The following is a 22,025-nucleotide window of genomic DNA, read 5'->3' as shown; positions in this document are numbered from 1 at the left end:
GTCACACTGCAGACTACGTATTAAGTAAGTCTATAGACAGTGTGAGGGACAGTTTTGTGGGACAACTGTTTCCAGAACCTGTGTTTTGCCAGTAGAATTCAATGTGGTACTCTGAACTGTACTTTTGAAAGAATACTTAAATTTTTGTTTCATAGTTCACCAGATGGTAATTGATATTCTGACTGATGTAAAAGGAAGACAATGAAATTTTAATATTATTTCATCATTTTTACTGGCTTTCCAGCATCTGGAATTTAAAATGATATTTGGAGAAATAGAGCTGTAATGGTGAAATTCTTTTGAAAGTTGCAGAGTTAGATCAGTGCCTCAATACTTGCTAAAATCCTATAATAATAGCATGACAACCAAGTTGGTTTAAAATTACAACAAATAGAAACAGCTGAACGTGTCTTTTAATTGTTCTGTTGAAATGTTAATTCTACATCAAAAATACCAAATCTTTTGGGCATCTTGGACAACTTACACACACACTTTTATTATCAACCCATTTAGGTATTTTTGCTCTATAACTGAATATTTTGTAAATGATATATTTTAAAATAATTTTTGCAGCAGAGAAATTATTAATCATATCCATATCTTTGTGAGCCTATAAAGCATGCAATTTTAAGGGCTTTAAGATATCTGGGTCCAGTCATGCAGAGTCCTTCAGTTACAAGTCTAACTGATTTTTGTGTAGTGATGGCTGCTATTATATGAAGAAATTTCATAACTTTGGCACTGAAAATTTGGCTTTTGTTACATAAACACATTTGAAAACAAAACACTTGTTGGGAGAAGTGTGATAAAGATAGTTTAAGCATAAACAAAAAATTTTTACATTGGTAAGGACATGTCAGAACTCAACTGGAGAACCAGAAGCAGAACTCAGCAAATATGAGAACAATTGGCATGAACAAGAGAAAGCAGGCTTTGAACTTCCTAACATTATTTTAATTTAAAAACCTATTTCTCTTTCTATCCTATATCTCATGATATTTCTGTGCAGCAAATAACCTTCTCTGCTTCAGGAAAATGTTATGGGATGAGAGGACCTGTCACTGGTACAAATTCAGCATAGTGACCTCCCTGTCTGTTTTCATTTGTGCTATAGAAAACAGGCATTTTTAAAAAGCATCTGATTCTTAAGCATTCATCAAAACATGTTTGTAAGGAGAATGTCTCAACAGATATGAAGAAAGGATATAGAATCTGAGAATTTGAATGCTTTTTCATCTATATTCCCTACCTAAGATGTGCTGCCTAGCATTGTAAATCCTGTAGCTGTTTTATATCCAGACCTGATAGGTAATGCTAGCAGTATGCAAAGCTGTCTTCAGAATTTCCAGGAACTGAAGCCAGATCTATCACTGAAATCGCAATGAGCACTCTAGGATATCAAATGGTGCTCAGAAGAGTTTAACTTCTAGACTTTTGCAGTCATATGTAATTAGTCCTCACTCAGGAAAAATAAAGATTAATTTGCTCCAAGGCTCTCATCTTTGAAAATATTTTCATTTCCTCCCACTACTTCACCCATGCACCACAACAGAACTGTTTGCTTTCAAAGGCATTCACCCTACAGCAACTGGTGCCAGAGAAATGACACCTACACTTTCCTGCCCTGTACTTTTTCTCTTCCCTTTTTTTTTCTGGTATGTGTTCAGTTCTTTCCCTTCTAATCTAGAGATGTCCCTGAAGTAATTTCCAGTATCAGTGTGGTACTCCACCATACTAAGATTCAAACTGGAAATTCAATCTAGAGACTGGTTAGCTGCTAGGTAATAGGTGAAGGATGAAGACTCCTCTTCCTTCCTTATTTTTATGTCCAGTTCCATTCCAATGGCAAAGAAAACCACATTTTTCTACTTATTAACTTGTCAATGAATACTACCTATTGGCTGGCATAGGATTGCCAAGAAAACTAAAAATACATGTTTACATTTAAAGTCACTTAAAAGCAGTATTGGAAAACATTGCTTTTATTATATTTTTCAGGAAAAAAACACCAGATAAAAACCTTCAAAGCTCATGATTTCCTCTGTGCTATCAGAGTAATGATTAACTTTGAGTGCTTGTAGACCAGTCATGCAGTGTTCAATTAATTCCTATATGATGGAGAACCTTCGCAGAGATTCTAACACTGCACTGTAGGACTGGCCTAACTAATAATAACTGTTTAACTTCACAACAGACATAAAAAATTAGTTCATCTGATTGAAGGATGATGTAAAAATGCTAATATTGTGGGTTTGATCCCCATATAAACCACTGACTAAAGTGCTGGACTTGATTCTTGTGAGTTCCTTCCAACTCAGAATATTGTGTGATTTGAAATAGATATAAGACAGTAATAGGGAAAAAATGGAAAGAAACAAAAATTAAATGTTTTAGTTCTGGGGTAGATGTGTGAGAAGCAATTTAGCCTTTGAACAGCATGACTATATAAATGATGTATATATGCATAATTATTTGCATATTATTTGTCATATATATCTGTGTGTTTAAGTGGTTGTCAAAGTCTGGATTCTGCATTAAAGAAAAGCACTTGCTTCTTTCCAGCTGTATCTAATATGATTCAGAATAATGTTTTAAAGAAAAGAAAAAAATATATTTTGCCTGAAAATCAGACAATAGGAAAAACAGAGTGTCTCTCAAGTTCCTAACACTCCTCCAGCAAAACAATAAAAGGCCCCAAAACCCCCCCCCCCAAAAAACATGCATACAGATTGAATAATAACAAGATTGTTGAGGTTTGGGGTTTTTTTATGGAACAAAGAACTAAACTGACCTCCTATAAGAATATTTCAGCAGCCTTTCTTAATGTTAGGCTTCTAAGTATTGTATCCAAGGACTGTTAACATATGCTGTAGCCAGGCAGAGATGAATAATTTGTTCAATAACTATACTCCCACTTCTCACCATCTGGAAGTTTTCTGAAATATAACAACATACAAATTAACTAAAAAATAAAAACTCATTAATTTCTCCAGCAAACAGTTCTCGCAGTGCAGATTAATTTTGTAAATTTACTGGGATTACCATTTCTGAGTCTGATTTCACTGGTTAATTAATCAAATCACTTGATGTTTCTTTTTTGTCTGAAGTCGAAATCTGTACAGAGAGGGTAAAGATGCATGCTTTCTGCCTGGTGGCAGCAAGGAAGGAGATTAAAACCTTCCAGAGCTGTTGGTACCTTTGTAGAACCAGGCTCATTCATATTTTTGATGCTGCCATTTTTTAGACTAAATGGAATGCTTCAAAGGATCATGCTTTCATGGCCTATTTTCTCTCTTTAATCCATCCTGAAGTAAGGAGTTAGAGAAGGAAGCTAGAAGAGTCCAGATTTGCTATTTTTCTTTAAAAGATAATGCTGCTACCAGTCATCTACCTCTTAACCCTCGGTCTTGTGCCTTTAGTACACATGAATGAACTTTGAATATTCTTGTGAGGATTTTCACTTGGACCTAAGTGAGATAGTTATTCAAGATTAATGTGGAGCTAACTAGAAGTTTCCCTGGGAAGTTACCATATTACTGGAGAAAATGGGTGAAGGATACAGTTAACCTTCACCCCCCCTTCCAGTTTAGGCTATGCAGATGAAGCTGTTGGGGACACATAAACAAGCTTGATCCATTTCCTTAAATTTCATGATGAATGACCTTCCTTTTTGCATTGCTAAATTTTCTTTTCTCTTTCATCAATTATGATGTAATTAGTTTTTTTTTTTTACAACATAACTGGGTTTAAATGCTTCTTTTTAAAATGTAATTGCTGTGTTTCTCCCTTCTGTTTATTCTGTTTCCCCCCTGTCATTTATACTTCAGTGAGAGAAACAGACACGTGCTCATTAGTGCAAAATTAGTGCTTATAGCAGAGAAAATTTCACAGAATATTAGGATGTTGAGCAATTGGTATTCAGGATGCCCAAGACTTTCACATCACAGTATGTTGGTTTTAAACTGCCTCCTAGGATTGCAATCTGAAAAGCAGAATCCCTCTAAAACTGCAAAATATTGATTTATCTACTGATAAAACAAAACAAAATATATGGATAAATATACTGTTTCACTAAGAAGCACCAATAAGCTGACAATTTTACATAAAATATAGAAAGTAAACAAGCTTTCAAGGTGATTAATCTTACTGTAGCTGATACAAATTATCACAAGTTGAATGCAAGCTCCATGAAAACAGTGTAAATCACATTTATTGTCCTTGAGTTAAATCTAAACATCCCATTGCTGTTTAGGCCATTCATCTTGCTTGTTTTTCTTAAGGTCTCTCTGTAACACTTTAGAATTTTGACTGAATTTTCACAAGCTCCCTGCTATATTATAGTAAGGGAAATCAAGTTGAATATATCTTGCATATTGTTTATGTGGGTAAAATAAATTTCAAACACAAATAATTTTCCTTTTGTATATGCTAAGAACAAATTCTCAAAGATTTAAGTTTCTGTGCAGATTGCCATTGAAAGGGTGAACTTCTAGAAACTGTAGCTAGTCTTAAATTTTGAGTTCCATTTCATTCAACAATGGCTGGAGAAATAGTTTTATGTATTAGACTAACCTTGTTTGAAATTTTATTTATCATTATTTATTCAACTGCTGTAGCACAAATAGTTTACATAAAAATATTTAAAATAGTTTTATGCCTAGGCACAAATATCAGTAATCTATTTCAAAAAAGTGCATCAGTAATAATTTCAGAATTAAGAGGTTTAATTGGTCTACCTACTTATTTTAATGGAATGTGTGTATTTTTTCATTGTTTTTTATGATGAGCTGCGTGTGGAGAGAACTCTGCTTTCTGCCCTGTAGAATTTTGTGGTTGTAGATTTTTGTAACTTAGTCTGATCCTGCACATTTTACTCATGAGGTGTTTTTATATCAGTAAATTTGTAGCTAAATGGTTTATATGTGTGTTCAATAGGTGATCCTGGCATCAATAAATCCCTGAAGGCTCTGTGCAGTCCATTTTGTTGTACAGTACAGCACACTAATAAGCCATAACAAACCTTCCCACTCAAGATACTAAGAGTGGGATTCCAGCTGTTTTTTAAGGAAATTGTATTAACGTTAGTTTTAATAATAATCTTTGTGTGTCTTGACTGGAAAGCATTATGATCAGATCTTTATTTATGCAGAATGTCAAATGAAGAGAGAAGAGCATCAGATTTGTTTGGAATTACAAGATGCAACTTCTAATTTTGCTTATCCTAACAGGAATGAGCAGTAGCATTTAGTTAGGCATGGCCTTAAGTGTTTGTTTTCCATGCAAACTTGAACTACAGCAAATATCAAGGAAAAAGCTATTGCTGGTTGTAAATAAGTGCTGACAATACTATGTAAGCTTGTAAATAAACCCTTATTTTTTGTGTCCTCTGAGTACATATTTCAGCTTATAACATCAAGGATATGTGAAATATAGAGGAAAGTATATTTTTCATAGATCTGCAGGGTGTTTGTTTGTTATAAGAATAGCTCATATTGTTTAACATTTCAGCTGCAGAACTTTCCACCCATCTCAATTATAATAACAAAAACAGCCTTTTGTGTTTAATTAATGTAGAACTATACTGAAAATGGAAACACAAATTCTGATGTGCATTGCTATTTTTGAGATTTGTCACCTTATTTGTAAATACCAGACTTATCCTTCAGAAAAATTTTACATATTGTGAAAAGCTAAATGTTTTTTCCAAGCTGATAGATGGCATTTTACATTAAAACACTGCATGCCTGATGACAACCATACTTTCTTGGTTTAACCTGCAGGGAGCCCTTTATGTTGAGAAAAGGAAACAAAAAAAATTGTCTTGAATTAACTCCTCTAAGGTGTGCCAAATCAAATACTGTGCAAAAATTATTTTTTTCTGAGAATTAAGAGAGGCTTAGGGGACACAGGCAGAACATTATTTTTTGAATCAGTGACAAAACCCACTCCTTTTAGCAGGGTGTATTTTTCAGCAGGAGCATTGTCCTGAAAAAGGATATTCAACTGGACTAATAGTAGTGCTGAATATTTGCATACCTTTTGGTAATGCAATTTTTAGTCATGCATTTTTATTGCACACAAAACACCTGAAGAACTGTGTGAAACTTCTGAATAGACAGGGTCCTTAAGGGCCACTCATTCTGTAGATCTGAGTATCTCATCTTGTTTCTCAGACCTGAATTACAGAGTGATGAGCTGAAGAGACCAGGAAGAAGGGATGCCCATGTAAATCTAATTATTTAGAAAAAAGTATAGCAGAGTGCAAAGTTCGGAGTGCAAAACAGTTCCCTCTGTTTTGGGATTATTTAAATGCAGTTTACCTTTCCCTAATGTCAAAGCTGTTGGTGCTATCTTGTTTGATCCATGGGAATCTAAGTGTCTGTCATTGTTGCTGAACATATTTTCCTTCATGCAACAAAAGAGACACAAACGCTCTTAGACCAAGTGAATGCTTTTTTTCACATCAAACTAAATTTGTTTTAAACTTGTTGCTTTTGAACTTGCAGCTCTGAGCGCTGCAGTGTCTAAACAGGCATATACTACCATTAATGTAATATTCATTAGTGCCTGAAAACAAGCTAACTGCTACAAGAGTATGTGCTGGTTTCAGCTGGGCTAAAGCTAACTTTCTCCCCAGTGGCTGGTAGGGGCTGTGTTTTGGGGTTGTGCTGAACACAGGGCTGATAATATGGAGATATTTCTCTTATTGCTGGGCAGGGCTTGTACAGAGCCAAGGCCTTTTCTGCTTTTTATTCTGCCATGCTGGGGAGGAGACTGGGGGTGCTTGGGAGGCTGGGAGGGGACACAGCCAGGACAGGTGACCCAAACTGAGCACAGGGATATTCGAGACCATGTGACATGATGCTCAGTGTATAAAGTGGAAGGAAGAAGGAGGAAGGGGGCAACATGTAGAGCAATGGCCTTTGTCTGCCCAAGTAACCATTACTTGTGATGGGGCCCTGCTCTCCTGGGAACGGCTGAACACCTGCCTGCCCATGGAAGCAGGGAATCAATTCTTTGTTTTGTTTTGCTTGTTTATGCAGATTTTTACTTCCCTATAGAGCCATGTTTATCTCAGCCCATGAATTCTCTGGCTTGTACTGTTCCAGTTCTCTCCCTGATCCCTCTGGTAAGGGAGTGACTGCATGGGGCTTGGCTGCAGGCTGGGGGTGAGCCACAACGCAGGGCTTCTAATTAGCCTGTGAGGAGTGTGGTTCTAAGATGCTTGCTGCTTATGAGAGCAGAACTTGCTTGGGTATCACTGCAAGGCACTGTTTTATTCCCCAAAACACATCTTATCGTGATTCTTTATTTGACAAGGTTGGTCCAAATACCATTCTTGCGTTGTGTTGCTGCACCTGTTATTGTTGTCACTGTATGAAGTGTCAAATATGTTGAAGGGAAGGCTTTGACTAAACAATTTCTTTCTACATTTTAACTAAGATAATTGTTATTATCTTAATCTAACCAAAGAAAAAAATAAAAAAAGGTTTATTTCATGGTCCTAATCTCTAGCTCCTTTAAAGCTGACAAATGAAATCTCCCTTTATTGGTTTAAATTTCAGCATTGTTCACTTCCTGTAGAGTGAAATATTTTACACTTTTTTTTTTTTTGTGTATGTAACACAGATTTTTCCACTTACCTTTTTGTTAGTCTTGCTCCTCAGACTGGAATGCTTGATAAAGATTAAGTCTTCAGAAGAAAAAAAATTCTGGTTAAAAGTAAGTATTTAGAATGTTCCAGAATGCATGGTAAAACACCAATAGAAATTATTAATCCCTGTCTGTTTTAATTTGAAATCAGGGGTGGTTTTTCCCCTCATTTTTCTTGAGTAGGCAAATACATCAGTTTCTGACTGAACACATGTAAACTCTGTTCAGAGTGCAGGGCCCATGGCCACGTCTCATTACATGTACTTCACTTTTGGATTAAAATGAGTCCCATCCCCTGGTTAGTGCAGTAATCTGCATGATAGAGTATGTAGCTGAAATGACATTTGAATAGTTCCAAAAGGCTCGGGGTCTGCCTGTAGCTTAAGGATATTTTGAAAATTTTCAAGGGGATGGTGAAGAAGAAAGATTCTAATTCATCATAAATTGGACAACTTATTACTTTGATGCTGTATTTGGTTCTTTAAACAATCATTTACCCTGACATGAGAGTAAAAAAATGAGCTTATCAGAAGCTTAGAGAGCTATTGTTTCTACTTCTAAAAATGTCAGTAGTAGCTCATCATTTTCTTTTCTTTTATTTTTAATGTTTTTTAATAATTACAGCAAATGCCTTTTTTCTGAAAGGTCAGATGATGTCATTCTAATTTAGTTCTATAGTGTCCTTTCCTCTACTTCCTTAAAAGAATTTTTCAAGAAAGCAATGGTGTGAGGGAGGTCCTTTGTTTTTTTTCCCCCTCTTTATTTCTACTGGAAGTTGAGGTAATACTTCAGCACATATTAAGCCAGATTTTTATCAGTATTTGATGATGAAACATTTCTACATAAATTAGATTTTGATTTAGAAGGTTTTGGGCAGCATTAAACCCCAGTTTGGAACCTATTAATGTCAGTCAGAAGCTATTAGCTTCTGAGACTACCCAAATGAGGTTATACAGTACTAGTATGCAAATAGCTAGGATATGCAAATTAACAAAACACAGAGGAGTGGATTTTGAAACAAAAAGTTGTTGTTGACTGTGGTTTTGAAAGCTAGTGTAATTATAGCTTCAGAATTTGATCATTTGAGTATAGTGAGTTGTTAGCCACTGTTTCTCCAAGTTCCCACAGTCCAAGTCATGTTTTTGGTATTCATCACACACTTGAACCTTTGAGACTCACCTGGCCAGCAGAAACAAGGATACAAGAGGAAACAACTGTAAAATCTGCTCTGTGGCCTGAGGACATGATACCCTGAAAGAGAGGGATTACATTAAAATTGAGCAATGTATCTGCTGTATCCTTGTTGGGCAAGCAAGAGACAAGGGGGAGGGTGGAAGATTTGAGGAGGAGAAGGAGTATTCATTGCATCTTTCTAATTGCCATGAACTTTTGGTTCCAGTGAGGTGTGGGCTCTCCATATGTTAATATGTCCATTCCACAGAGCTCTGCCTCCCAGAGTTCCTTACACCTGCCTGTCTGATTTCTCTGTTCTGTGCAGAAGAGTGAGAGGAGGCAGAAAGGACTTTTATGCTAATGCAAGGATGTGTTACTACTGAAGCATTTGCTTAAAAAAAAAAATTATTTCACTCTTGTTCACACAATGTACAAGTGAGCAAATTCAGGCTGGACTGGTTACTTACCTGTTTTTTCCAGAGCACAGTTATGTGATGATTGTTACGAATCCCAAAATTTTATAAATTAGCATAGATGTGCAGAGAGCCCTTGGATGTCCTAAATAAGCATTATAGCTAATAAATTTTAGAGATTTCTATGAATAATAAGCCTGAAGGCTGCATTAAGAAGAATAATTTTTCAGAACAATCTAACAGCTCTTTACAGATGTTTACTGGGGGAAGGTGCAGTGAGAGGGAATTATGTGGGAGGCATCTATCAGGGAAAACAGACTTCCCATGAGAACAAGATCAACTTAACTGTTACAAAAATTCTTTGTGTAAAGAAAACTGTTAGATTAATTAGTCATCAATTAATATAAAATTCATACAATCTAAATTAGTATTTGCCTGTTTAACTTAGATATAATTCAAACACAGTATATCTCCCAGTGAACCAGTAATCTAATACTGTTTATAGAGTTTTAAATATAAAAAGGGATTTGTTTGGTTGGTTTTTGTTTTGCCTTTGTTAAAAGTCTAACTGAATCATGAAACATACCAATGTGGCAGAATATTTACTTTTGATTCCAAGAACGTTAATTTTCATTAAAATTACATTTTTTAAATAGAAGAAAGTCAAATATTAATGATACCCATGAGGACTGCACTGCAAATATCTCATAATTTTTGGAGACACTATGGGACTGTTCTTTCTTAGGTGTGCCCATATTGCAGAGTATCTGTGGAAATTTGACCAAGGACATAGCCTTTTTGTTACCACATATTGGTCCACTGATTCCAGTTCCTCCTTGTGTCTTTCTCTTCCCTGTTCTACCTCTCATCCCCACCATGGTATGATGGAAGAGACCTGATTTTCAGTATCATCTACCCTAACAGGAAAATGAAGCAGAACTCAGTATGTCAGTCTCATAGACATTGCCTACGTTAGCCAGAATATTTATCTTTAAATTAAATACTTGTCTGCATATACTCAGCTCTTCTGAATGCCTTTACAGAGCATATCTGTAGAGTACTTTGGTTATTCTAAATGTTGAAGACACCTCAAAAGAGTCCTTAGCTCATCCTCATAAATGACAGACTTTTTATAGATTTACATCAGCATGATAAGGAATCATCCTTTTTCTCCAGCCTGATAGAAAAATGGGATGTGAAGTAAGTGTGGACATTGGTCAGACAGAATATAAAATATACATAAAGAAGGATCTCACAAATAAGTTATTATTGCCATTCTGAGAGATCTCATTCCGACTTTTAGTAGAGCAGAAGCAAGAATGGGAATAGTGGTACTGGGTTTTAGTGTGGAAAATAAATAGGATATAGATTCCTCTTTTTATGTGTAGTCTCTGCAACCACTGAAACATTATTTTGATCTATTTGTTCTCTAAAAAAAGGTAATACCTGTCTTGCCACATGTGCAGTGGTTTGTTCAACAAAGTGTGGTGAATGTGCTAGATGAGAGGATTTTCTAACCACCTATTCTCAGCCAGGAAGAACTGCATTTTCTTGGTTGTCCCTATGTGCCCCACACCCTCACTGTGTGCTGTCAGGACAAGGATGTAAATAGTTTGTCTGTCAACTGCTCTTGAAAAACCTGGACTGTGGGATCTCAGCACCTCAGGATGGAGGTGCAGAGAGGCCGAGACCACCCTTGGGGGGCTCGGGAATCCTGGAATGTTGCCAGAAGTGTCTGGTGGCAGGATTTTGATCCTACACAGGAGATGAGACCTGTATGAGGACTGGGAGGATTCCACTGGGTGAATGGTGAAGGGATAAGTTAGTTAAAGTGTAAAACACAGGGTTTAGGATTTTGGTACAGGGCGGTCTAAAGAAGTAAGATGGAGGAATTGGGGCGTGTCCTGTCCTTCTTCTTCTTCTTCTTGGCCTCCATCTTCTGTGGTGGTGGTGGCACTTGGGGATTGGTTGTTACTAGAAGTGCACAGGTTAATAAGAGTAGAAAGTATTGGAGAAAAATGATAAATATTGTACACGTAACTTAGGGTATAAAGATAAGTGACCGCCCGGGGGCTTGGGAGTGTGCCCATGGCTGACTTGCTGTGCAGACCTCTGTCGGGCTGAAAGAAAATCTTTTAGATAAACAATTAATAAACACCAAGACCGAGACAAGATCAGAAGTCTCTCCTCGTCCTTTGAAGCGTCGGCTCTCCAAGGCCATCCCTGGGCCTTTCCAGGCCACCTAAACAGCAACACAGAAAACCTTACACTGGACAGGAATATTTGCAATGCCATTCCAATGGGTGCCAAGAAAACTGGTGCTAATGTTGGGTTGCTTGTATCCTGCCATACAGCAGTGATAACTAAAATGAACAAAGACATATTTATCTTGAGGCTCATTCTGGAGATAAGTACATCAGAGAGGACAGTGAGCTGAGATAAAGGAAAATAGCTGCACCAAATTTTCAAGTTTATCTTCTACTACTGTTTGCCATTGAAAGGGTGACACAGGTTGTGATTCTGGTAGTGAAGACAGCCTAGAATTTCAGTAGTTGATAGTATGATCTAGAGCTCCTGTGACAGGATGGAAAAGTATGTAATGAAGAATTGACCCTGTGCTGTTCCTGGAATGTCTAAAGATGTGTTTGACTTGTCTCAAGGTATTTTAGTTCTGGTTTTTATTATACTGGCCATGGAGGCATGTCGGTGAAGGGAGGCAGCAGCAGGCAGGAGTGAAAGACTTTAAAACACTCAGATTTAAAGTTTTGTTTTCCTGAGGTGGTTTATGTGGGCCCAGGAGACCCTTGAATATGTTCTGGGATTAACAGAAGTTTACTCAACAAGCACTTATATACCTGTGGAGGTATTCTTACAGTGCAGGATAGGCAATAGCTTTTCTGTGCTTTGTGAGTAGCACAGTGAGCGCATATGGTGAACTGGAGTTCTGTTTGCCTTCTGTGCTGTCATAACAGCTGAGTTAATACTCCTGATTAGTTTCCCAAGTGCCAATTGTATTGTCATTCTGTGGATGTAATATCCTGGTTAATTACAATGGCATTAAGGTGTTAAGCTACTAGAAAAATGGAAACAAAATCCATGGATTTTTACAGCTCTCCAGGCAAGAACATATTCTGAAATTAGAGCAGTAAGCTTTATATTTAGTAGCACTTGCTTGAAGCCAAATTTTGTGCTCCAATTTTTAGTATTGTTGAGAATTTAGCTAAAGGACTGGAAGCACGTCAAGGGATGTGCTAGAGGGTTGAAGTGGTACAAGAAACAAGTGATTCAACTTGTAGGTGAAACAACTTTGCATTCTATCGCTAATGTGTTCAAACAAATCTTTTCAATGGATCTCACTGTTAATGATGGAAAATTTCCCACAAATCAGAAGAAAAAATAAGAATTACAAACTATTGGAAAAATTCTGCATTAGGGGAGATATCTAAGAACTCCGGCTAAATAGCTAGCATTTAGGTACTGCATTAATTTCAAATAAAAGATAAAAAGGACTATTTGAAAAACAATGTACGAGGAACTTCTTGAATTTTGACAAACTCATCTATCTTTTGGTCCTTTGTGCTACCAAACATAGCTTGTGAGAATTTAATTGATTATAACTAAGTTTAAGAAAACCAAAAAAACCCCACTTTTGATTTCACTTCAAAAGCTTCAAATAGAAAGTATCAAATATATAGTAGGCATTTGAAATACGGAAAAAAACATATTTTACAGAAGAGTTTGGAGACATATATGAATATTGCATGAATTTCAGCTGCTAAATTCTTGAAAACAGAAACAATACCTGATATTCTTCTTGCCAGTTACACCTCTAAGTAGGTGCTGCTGCTGCTCTGCAGCTAATGTGGAAAATGAATCGACATCAGCTTCAGAGGTGGTAACAGTTTCTAGAAGCCTGTAGCACTAAAATAAACTGCTCTTCATCTGCAGATTGCTGTGTGTGACTCTGCAGACCTCTGCTACTCTGTACTGGCAGAGCCTCTGTGTGAAACCATTGTGTTTGCTGAAGGAATCCTCTCTGCCTCCATAGCATTTTACCTCTTTAATAGAATAAATTAAAACAGAGTTTGTAAAACAAAATCTAGTTACAGGATTTGTGAGGAGCACATAACTGATAATTGTTATGTATATAGCAATAGATGCATAGATACTATGGTATTTTTCTTTCTATAAATTATCTTTCTAGAAATATATTTGCTGAATTTAGAATACAGGGCTGCTCTAGGGTGCTGAAATGCTGTTAAGGTAGGTTTATTTAGTGAGAAACAAAAAGCAGCACAAACAACCTCAAGGAAGAAGGTAGACAAGAAATCCAAAAGCCTGAGGCAGTGCCTTGAGGTGAATGTCTCTGTGGGCCAGAAACAAATGAAGTCTACTGATACTTACTTAGCTAAAAGTATCAGACTGCATTGGAGTCAACCTAAAAGTTTTGTAGCTATTCAACGCAAGATTCATGCAAGTACTCTGTCAAGCAAAGGATAGAGTTAATGGTTATAAATTTCTCTCTTGAACTATCTCCAGTACAGCAGTACTTGAAAACTGTAGTGTGAGTGAAATAGAAGAAAAAAGGCAGAATTCTAGAGGGGCCTTAGTATGTTAAAAATGCAAATCACAGCTGGTTCATAAATGAAAAGCACAAATTTCTATGCATATTTCTTATTTTTATGTGTGTTCCTTACAAGTAATATGTCTTCTTACTTTATCACTAGATAGTACATACTACTAGCATGGTAGCTCATGTCTTTTCAAATATAGTCTTTCTTTGATGGGTATTAAATTTGATGCAGCTAGGTATGCATCTCTGTTTAGATTAAAGTGTAAAAAATTAATATGCCCTTTCCTCCAAATATAAAAGGCCATGTATTTTCAAAGGATATCTGCAAGTCAGTGTTATTTACAAGGGATTGAGAATCCAATCAATGTATAGTATTCCCATAAGCTAGCAGAATTTTTATCTGTTGTACTGAACTGTGCAGGCCACATTTGAAACTTGTTCCCAGAATTCCAATTTACCATTTGCAATGGCTTAAATTCTGGTTTAAGCTGTGCTGTTCAGACATATATTTTAAAAGTACAAGTACTACCTCATAAGGATATTTGGTGAGTTTGCCTATTATCACAGTGTATGGGTAATTACCTGTTTTTTATTGTGTTTTAGCCTGGTATTCCTGGGTGCAAAACACACTGAATAAGTGTATTTGTTGTCTGAGTCATTCCTTTCAAGATAATCCTATTTTTCTGATGCTTGAATCAATATTCTTCTTTGTAGATATTTCTGTTCACTTTTTTTTATTATTATTATTTCACTGGTATTTGTGAATATATGTGTATGTTTGTGCATGTGGAAGGTTGGCTTCTGATTTCTTGAAACTTTTCAATAGAGAAACATAAATATGTGTAAAGAAACAAAGCACGCCTCCAAGTATTATGTGAGGAGTCGTTCCAGAATCAGTCCTATAAGGCAGCCAAAGAGGGGCTCATCTTAAGGAGCTGCAGTGACAGAATGAGGGTGTGTCTTGAGACTGAAAGAGAGTAGGTTTAGGTTTAGATGTTAGGAAAAAATTGTGTATTGTAAGGATGTTGAGGGGCTGGAACATGTTGCCCACAGGAATTGTGGATGCCCCATCCCTGGCAGTGTTCAAGGCCCGGTTTGATTGAATTTTGAGCAACCTAGTTTAGTGAGAGGTGTCCCTGCCTGTGGCATAGGGTTTGGAACTACATGTTCTTTAAGGCCCCTGCCAAACCAAACCATTCTGTAATTCTATGACTTTTTTTTCCTTAAATTCCCACTAATGACTTGCACTTCTTTGGTTCTCTCAGTGGTAAGGGACGGTAAGCAAGCTCCTTGTATGGTCTATTCCCATTGGAAATCTTGCATTTGGGCACCCCCTTATATCACCCCCTGAAACAGACCTTGGCAACAAGGAGCTGAGAAATACAGACTATAAAGAAAATGGCTCTGTTCTGCCACTTTACTTTTGTAAATTCACTTGGTAACTCTGCACATGAGCTTCAACAGAACATGAAATTTAGTGCTGTGTTTTATGGTGGCAAGAAGCATAAAGACGTTAAATTTTCATTAAAAGTTGTAGGCTGTGAATCCTTCAGTTGAGTCAGCATTAAACTCCAAGTGTGATTAAAACCCCTAAATAAATCTTTCATACTCTCACACTGAATGTGGAAGTGCCCTCCTTAATTAAGCAATGACTGTAGAAATGCCCTGTGATTGACACATCACATGAAAATGGGCCGTTCATGCTTTCTAAAGCTTTCTAAAGTGGAATTATTCAAATGTGCCCTGCTACCCTGGGGGGGCAGGGGTAGCCTATTTCTATATGGTCTTTAATATGTGTTAGCAACTAATGGCACTAAAAACTCCACATCTCAATTCACTGATTCCAATGCACAAGAAGCCATAGACACAATGAAGGATTTAAAGAAAAATGTAAGGATAATATAGTACATATGCATATAATGTGAATATATTAATATAATAATAAACTCAAAAAGTCTCTTGCTCTACTTTTTATTAGTTTGTGGCTAAGGAATGTAGACCAACATAGGACCAAAATCACTTAATTAACATTTAGATTCTAAATAAGCAGTCCAATTGCAATGGTGGAATAGGTAATCAGAGAGGGAAAACTGGGCACTAATTTTAAGGATAATCAGAAAACACTGAGGAAAAAAATGAAAGAAAGCACAGAGAGAGCAAAACAGATTGGAGGAGAAGAAAACCAAACCAAATCTTCTTCAGTACCATTCCCACTTATCTGAATTTCTACAAAAATTGTTTTGATGTAATATCTATCAATACAGGAAATTACAATTAAGAAAATATTCAATTGAAAAAATATTAACATCATGCCAGTCTTATTTACATTTATTTCCTTATGCCAAATACCATGATAAATTCAGTCATTGACCTCCATGCTCCTTAATCAATTCTCCATTGCAAAGAATTTATTGGTAATGTGTTAAGTTCTCCACAGATGGTCTCCAAGTGAGTAATTTGGCTTTATACTACATTATATAGAGCTAGTGAATCAGCAAAAAATTGATCTTAATCTGAATCACAGATTAAATACTATGTTTGATTGTGGTGTTAAACAATGAGTGCTAGGATTACTTCCAGAGCTGAAAAGGAATTATGGAACATCCATGGCAGAATATTTTACATAGTGAAGTAGGGAAGGAATGAAAACAGGAGTGATGTAAATTACTGTTTTCTTGATTATTTGGTGTGTGTGTGATTATCTTGAGTAATATACATTTAAACAACCTTAATTCTAAGTTTTGGAAGTTTTGGAAATCCTTGTCTTTCTCAATTTTTTTGGTATGGGTTTTGGTTGGATTTTTGGTATTTTTTTACATTAGATGAAATATTTTGGAGGAATTCTCTAAAATCATTGATCTTTCCTGCCTATTTTTCTTAAACCTGTATTTATATTCACAATCACTTACAGGTAATTTACAAAGTGGTAGCACTAGGCAAAATTAACCTTCAATATAATATGAAGTCTTAAATAAGTGTGTATTAAGTACTGATTTGTCATGCAGTTTATTTTCGTACAAGATTACAGAAGCCGATGAATGCTTGGCTAGTATCTGGAATAAGAAAACAGATGTTTTCCCTAGGTTCATGTTGTAATCTTTTTTTTAAGTTCTTGTAGATAAAGCAACAAAGTATGAAAGAGCATTGCTTATAGTGCCTATTCAAACACTAATTTTTTACTGTATTAAGACATTTTCTTGATTACGAAGGAGTTGAAGAATCATTGTCAAGCCAGAAATGAATCCTTTGCAGAAGTTGTATCTCCATTGATTATCAGTGTTACAGGTGGTTTACAAAACATAGAGGTACCCATAAAATAGAAAAGGGATTATTTAAAAAGCATATGCCTATATGGATTCCATTTATTATCCTGGCATTTTCTTTGCAGTTAATAACTACAGCAACAGGTGATAAAAGATTAGTATTTAGAAAAAATCTTGGAACAATTACTTTAGATAAATGCCCCATTTTTTATCTTTGTAATCTGTTTACAGCAGTGTCATAAGAGAGAAGAAGGAACAAGTATTTTTGACATGGGAGGTTAATATCTTAAATTAGATTTGCTGTTTAAAAATGTGACATGAAATTGCATTCTTGAGTCAATTTTCATAGGCAATTACTGCAAAATTATTTGAAATTATTCATAATATATAGATACCTAAATATACCTAATAACCTAATTTGCAGTTAAAGGTGTTTTTTCAAGAATACATACATTCTGAGAAACTAGTTTTGGAAATTAAAATGGGACATAAACAAAAAGTGTTTTATCACCATCACAACTGGAAACGTGATGGTGATAAAAATGAATAAGTTGTCAAGGCCAGTAGGAATGATCAAAGGTTTGTAAAGCAAACATGTCACACCTGAGGACATTAAACTACAAGCCTAACTTAGAGTGGTACATTTTCAAGATTTGGAAGCATACAATAATGGAATAGTTTGAGTTGAAAGGAATCTTTCAACATCATCTAGTCCAACTCCCCCTGCAGTGAGCAGGGACTTCTTTGACCATCAGATTGCTCAAAGCTCTGTCTAATCTTGACCTTGAATGTTTCCAGGGATTGGACATCCACACTTCTCTGCGCAATATGTTCCAGTGTTTCACCACCCTCATTGTAAAAAAAAATGTTTTGCTAGCATCCAATCTAAATCAAACTTCAGATTAAAACCATTACCCCATGTCCTAACTCAACAGACCCTGCTAAAATATTTGCTCCCATCTTTCTTGTAAGCTGCTTCTAGGTACTGAAATAAAGGTACTTTTTTACTCTGTAGTACTTATATATTACTACAAAGTAGTTACTGCCATAATAAGGTCTCCTCAGAGTCTTTTCTCCAGGATGAACTACCCCAGGTCTCTCAGCCTTTCCTCATAGGAGAGGTGTTCCAGCCCTCCAGTCTTGTCCATGGCCACTCTCTGGACCTGCTCCAGGAGGTCCATCTCCTCATTATACTAGGGGTCCCAGAGCTGGATGCATACTCCAGGTGGGGTCACACCAGAGTGGAGCAGAGAGGCAGAATCACCTGCCTTGACTTGTTGTCCATGCTGCTTTGGATATAGCCTAGGATGTGGCTGGCCAATGGGCTACAAGTGCACTTTGCCAGCTCATGTCCAGTGTTTCGCCCACCAGCAGCCCCAAGTTCTTCTCAGCAGGGCTGCTCTTGATGTGTCCATCCCCCTGGTGACGATACCAGGGGTTGCCCTGACCCAGATACAGCACCTTGTACTTGCCTTTGTCGAACAACATGAGATCCTTGAGCCTGCTGTCTGGATCCCATCCTTCAGGTTTGTCAACAGCAACACTCGGCTTGATGTCATCAGCAAATTTGCTGAGGCTGCACTCAATCCCAGTCTCTGTAATTGGCAAATGTATTGAACTGTCCTGGTTGAAATATGGATCCCTGAAGGACACCACTTATCACTGGTTTCCATCTGAATACTGAGCTGTTGACTGCTGCCCTATGGATGTGACCATCCCACCGATTCCTTATCCACTGAGCAGCCCACCTATCAAATCTACAGCTCTCCAATCTAGATGGGATTTAGAGGACCATGTCATAGGCCTCACAGAAGTGCAGATAGATGGTATCTGTAGCTCCTATGAAATGGAAGTCAATGAAATAATGCATGGAAAAGAAGTCAGCGCAATGCATACAGCGGCTCTCTCTTGAGGCTTCCTCTCGGGTTTTCTTAAACAGAAATTTGTACAGAACACTTTGTCGGACAGTATCAAAACTGTGGCAGAAAGGGCAAAAGAAGTGCCCCCATCTGGAGCCTGTGCAAGCTGCTTTGCCCTGTAGCACTCTGTAGAGATCTAATTTTGTAAAGGTCATTGTGAACTAGTGGAGGATTAGTGATCTTTTGTGTAAAAATGGAATTTTCCTGTAAAACATGTTGATCACTCTTACTTCTGTCTTTTGCATTTCAAAGGAGATTAATCGCTAGTTTTGACCTTTGAAAATATCTCCTCATGGTTGGTAATTTTCGGTTTTCCAATACTTTTGTTAGCATTTCTTAAAAAGTGATAAATATTTTCTGTTAAAGACTTACATCTGATTGTTTTATTAGAATAAACTTGACGTGTGACTGGAAATTGAATATTTTTTATTAGGGAAAATGCTGTAAACTACAGAGTCCTACATCCGAGGTATAAATCAAGCATAAATTTTAACATTGAGGAGATTAGTCACTAAAGAAAGAGCAAAAGGAAATTAATTTTCTTTCTTTTGTTAACAAGGGCAGATGACATTTTTCAAAGATGCATTTCAGCCAAACAAAAGGTTTTTTGATCAGTAATGAGATAACTGGTGGAAAGTTGCTTCCCTGAATCATCCAAAAAGCAAGGCTAGTTTGAATACTCCTATCAGTGCTATGAATAATGTACATAAGTACCAGGAAGTTTTTGCTTATGGCTTGCATACATTTCCCCTTTCATAATCATCTTCTATTGTGCTAGAGCAAAAGTATTTTTTTTATACTGAGTAGTATGTCTCTTACTATCAGAAGTACTAGAATTTATATTTAATTTTCAGTCAAAATTATTTTTCATTGGAAAAATTCATTTTTCAGTATTTGGGGACATTTTAAAGATAAAAGTATCAAAAACTTCTGTAAGATTTTTGAATTTGTTACTTTTTATTTAATAAAGGCTTTTTTCCTTCTTTTTTAGAGAAAAAAAAATTGTAATTCTATTTCTATTTTATGTAGTGCTGAAGTCTGGAAGCTGCCTGTTACCCTAGCTATTTATTCTTGAAATACAAAGGTTAGTTATTGCTTAAATAAAAATTGATATTTTAATTTCATCATGTCTTGCAATAAAATATTTAAAATTGCAGCTTTCATTTCTTAAGGGACTTTTCCTACCCATCCATCTCTACAGAAAAACTTTAAAGTTCAAACCGAGATGGTGGAAATTGGGCATTTTCATTCTGTGAGATATTTTGTAATATCTTAGATTTTTTCCTGACCCCTTACACAGGAAGTCAAAGATATCTGAGTGTTCCCTCTGATTCAGGCTGTGATTTTTTAGGATTTCCAGCTTTCTCTGCTGAAGAGAGAAGAATTGAATGCTCTTACTTCACAGTGTGAATAAATCCTTAGTACATGTAGGTCACAAGAGATCCACTTAAGTCTGAGAGTTGTGATTTTCTGTCTTCTGCTGCCGAGGTGAGGACTAAGCCCTGATTAGGACTGCCTGGAGATACGTACATAGGCCTCATTTAGATTTCACTAACACAAAAAGTGTAATGAGTCCATGACTGAAAATGACAGAGTAGCTGAATATAAAATCACTGCAAGTTACATTGGTTAAAATATCTCAGAATTTCAGTATTTTCCCATATCTCTGTATTTAATCAGAAAATACAGGCCTCCTAATGCTTTCAAATATATATTTGGAATGTGACTTATGCCTTATTTGTTTTTCTTATCAATTCTAAACTGCTCTCAAATTTTGGAATAGAGCATGACGTGTTTGAGAGCACAAGTGTGAATACACAAAAGGACGAATGCACATCCAAATATATGTGATATATGTACACACAATTATATTTATAAGGATAAGGGAAAAAAAAAGTGCTGGAGATAGGAGGATTCGAGAGTGTAAACTTAAACTTCAGATAGAGACAGGTTCACAGGTTTGATATGAATTTAATGAAGGAAGAGAATTGAGGCCAGTGGATGTACTGAAGACTCATGCATCTTTTACAAATAGGCCAGCATCTTGTTTCTATGCAGGCTGAGATAAAGACATTCTTATGGCTGAAAAAGTTAAGTTCTGAACCACCAGCTGAGATTTAGTTATTGTGTTGTTTCTGTAACCTCATTCTTGATCAGATTTAATTTTGAGAGGCTTTTAAGTAACCTTATTTGATCTCTCAACATGTAGTCCAGATTCAGACAAATTTAGACAGAAAAAGCTCTTACCCTAAGGATGCACATGCATCCCTCTTTTGTGTGTGTGTTGCTAGTTCTTCCTTTTGGGTTCATTTTACACATGATCATTTAATCACCCATTTCTATCTAGTCATATTATAGCTGATGAGAGGAGAGGAGTTGTTGAGCTTGAGGGTGTGCAGCTGAGCCAATGGGTGAATGTCAGTTGTTGAATCAATTCTCTCTGTAGTTTAGGAGTGCTTTTTTAGAAAGTTATGTTTAATAGAATTCAAGAAGGACTGAGCATTAGAACATATGTAAAAATGGTGGTTTTGTGTTCTTCTGATAGCTGAGACCCACTGAAACTCTGTTCCTTTTTCCACTCCACTAAAAGATTATGAAACTAGCATCTTCTGCAGGTAAATGGAAGAGAGATGCAAAATCACACAGATATTTTACCCTGAGAAGAGATAGTTTTCATTTTAAGAACTCACAGTAATCCATGTTTAAAAGTCAAGCAATTTGCTATAAGTTTACTATCTGCAGAATGAAGATAAAAAATTAAAATATTAGTCAACTCAGACTAAGTCAACTAAGTATCAACAAGTATAAGAAGACTTCTTTCAAATTCTCTGGTCAGAAATTACCATCTGATCCAAAGTGGCATCTCCAAAATGAGTGTTGATGAGCACCTGACACAGTAAAAATATTATTTTAAAAATAAACTTTAATAATTAGTTATGTGGGTTTTTTTTTTTAATTTTAACCAGTGTAGAAGAAACTATTTTCAAACAGAGAAAATTTTTACTTACTTTTTGTTTTTTTTTTTTTTTGA

This window comes from Ammospiza caudacuta, chromosome 4 (genome assembly GCF_027887145.1).
Source record: "Ammospiza caudacuta isolate bAmmCau1 chromosome 4, bAmmCau1.pri, whole genome shotgun sequence".
NCBI classification, from domain to species: Eukaryota; Metazoa; Chordata; class Aves; order Passeriformes; family Passerellidae; genus Ammospiza; species Ammospiza caudacuta.
This window is presented reverse-complemented; position numbering follows the sequence as displayed.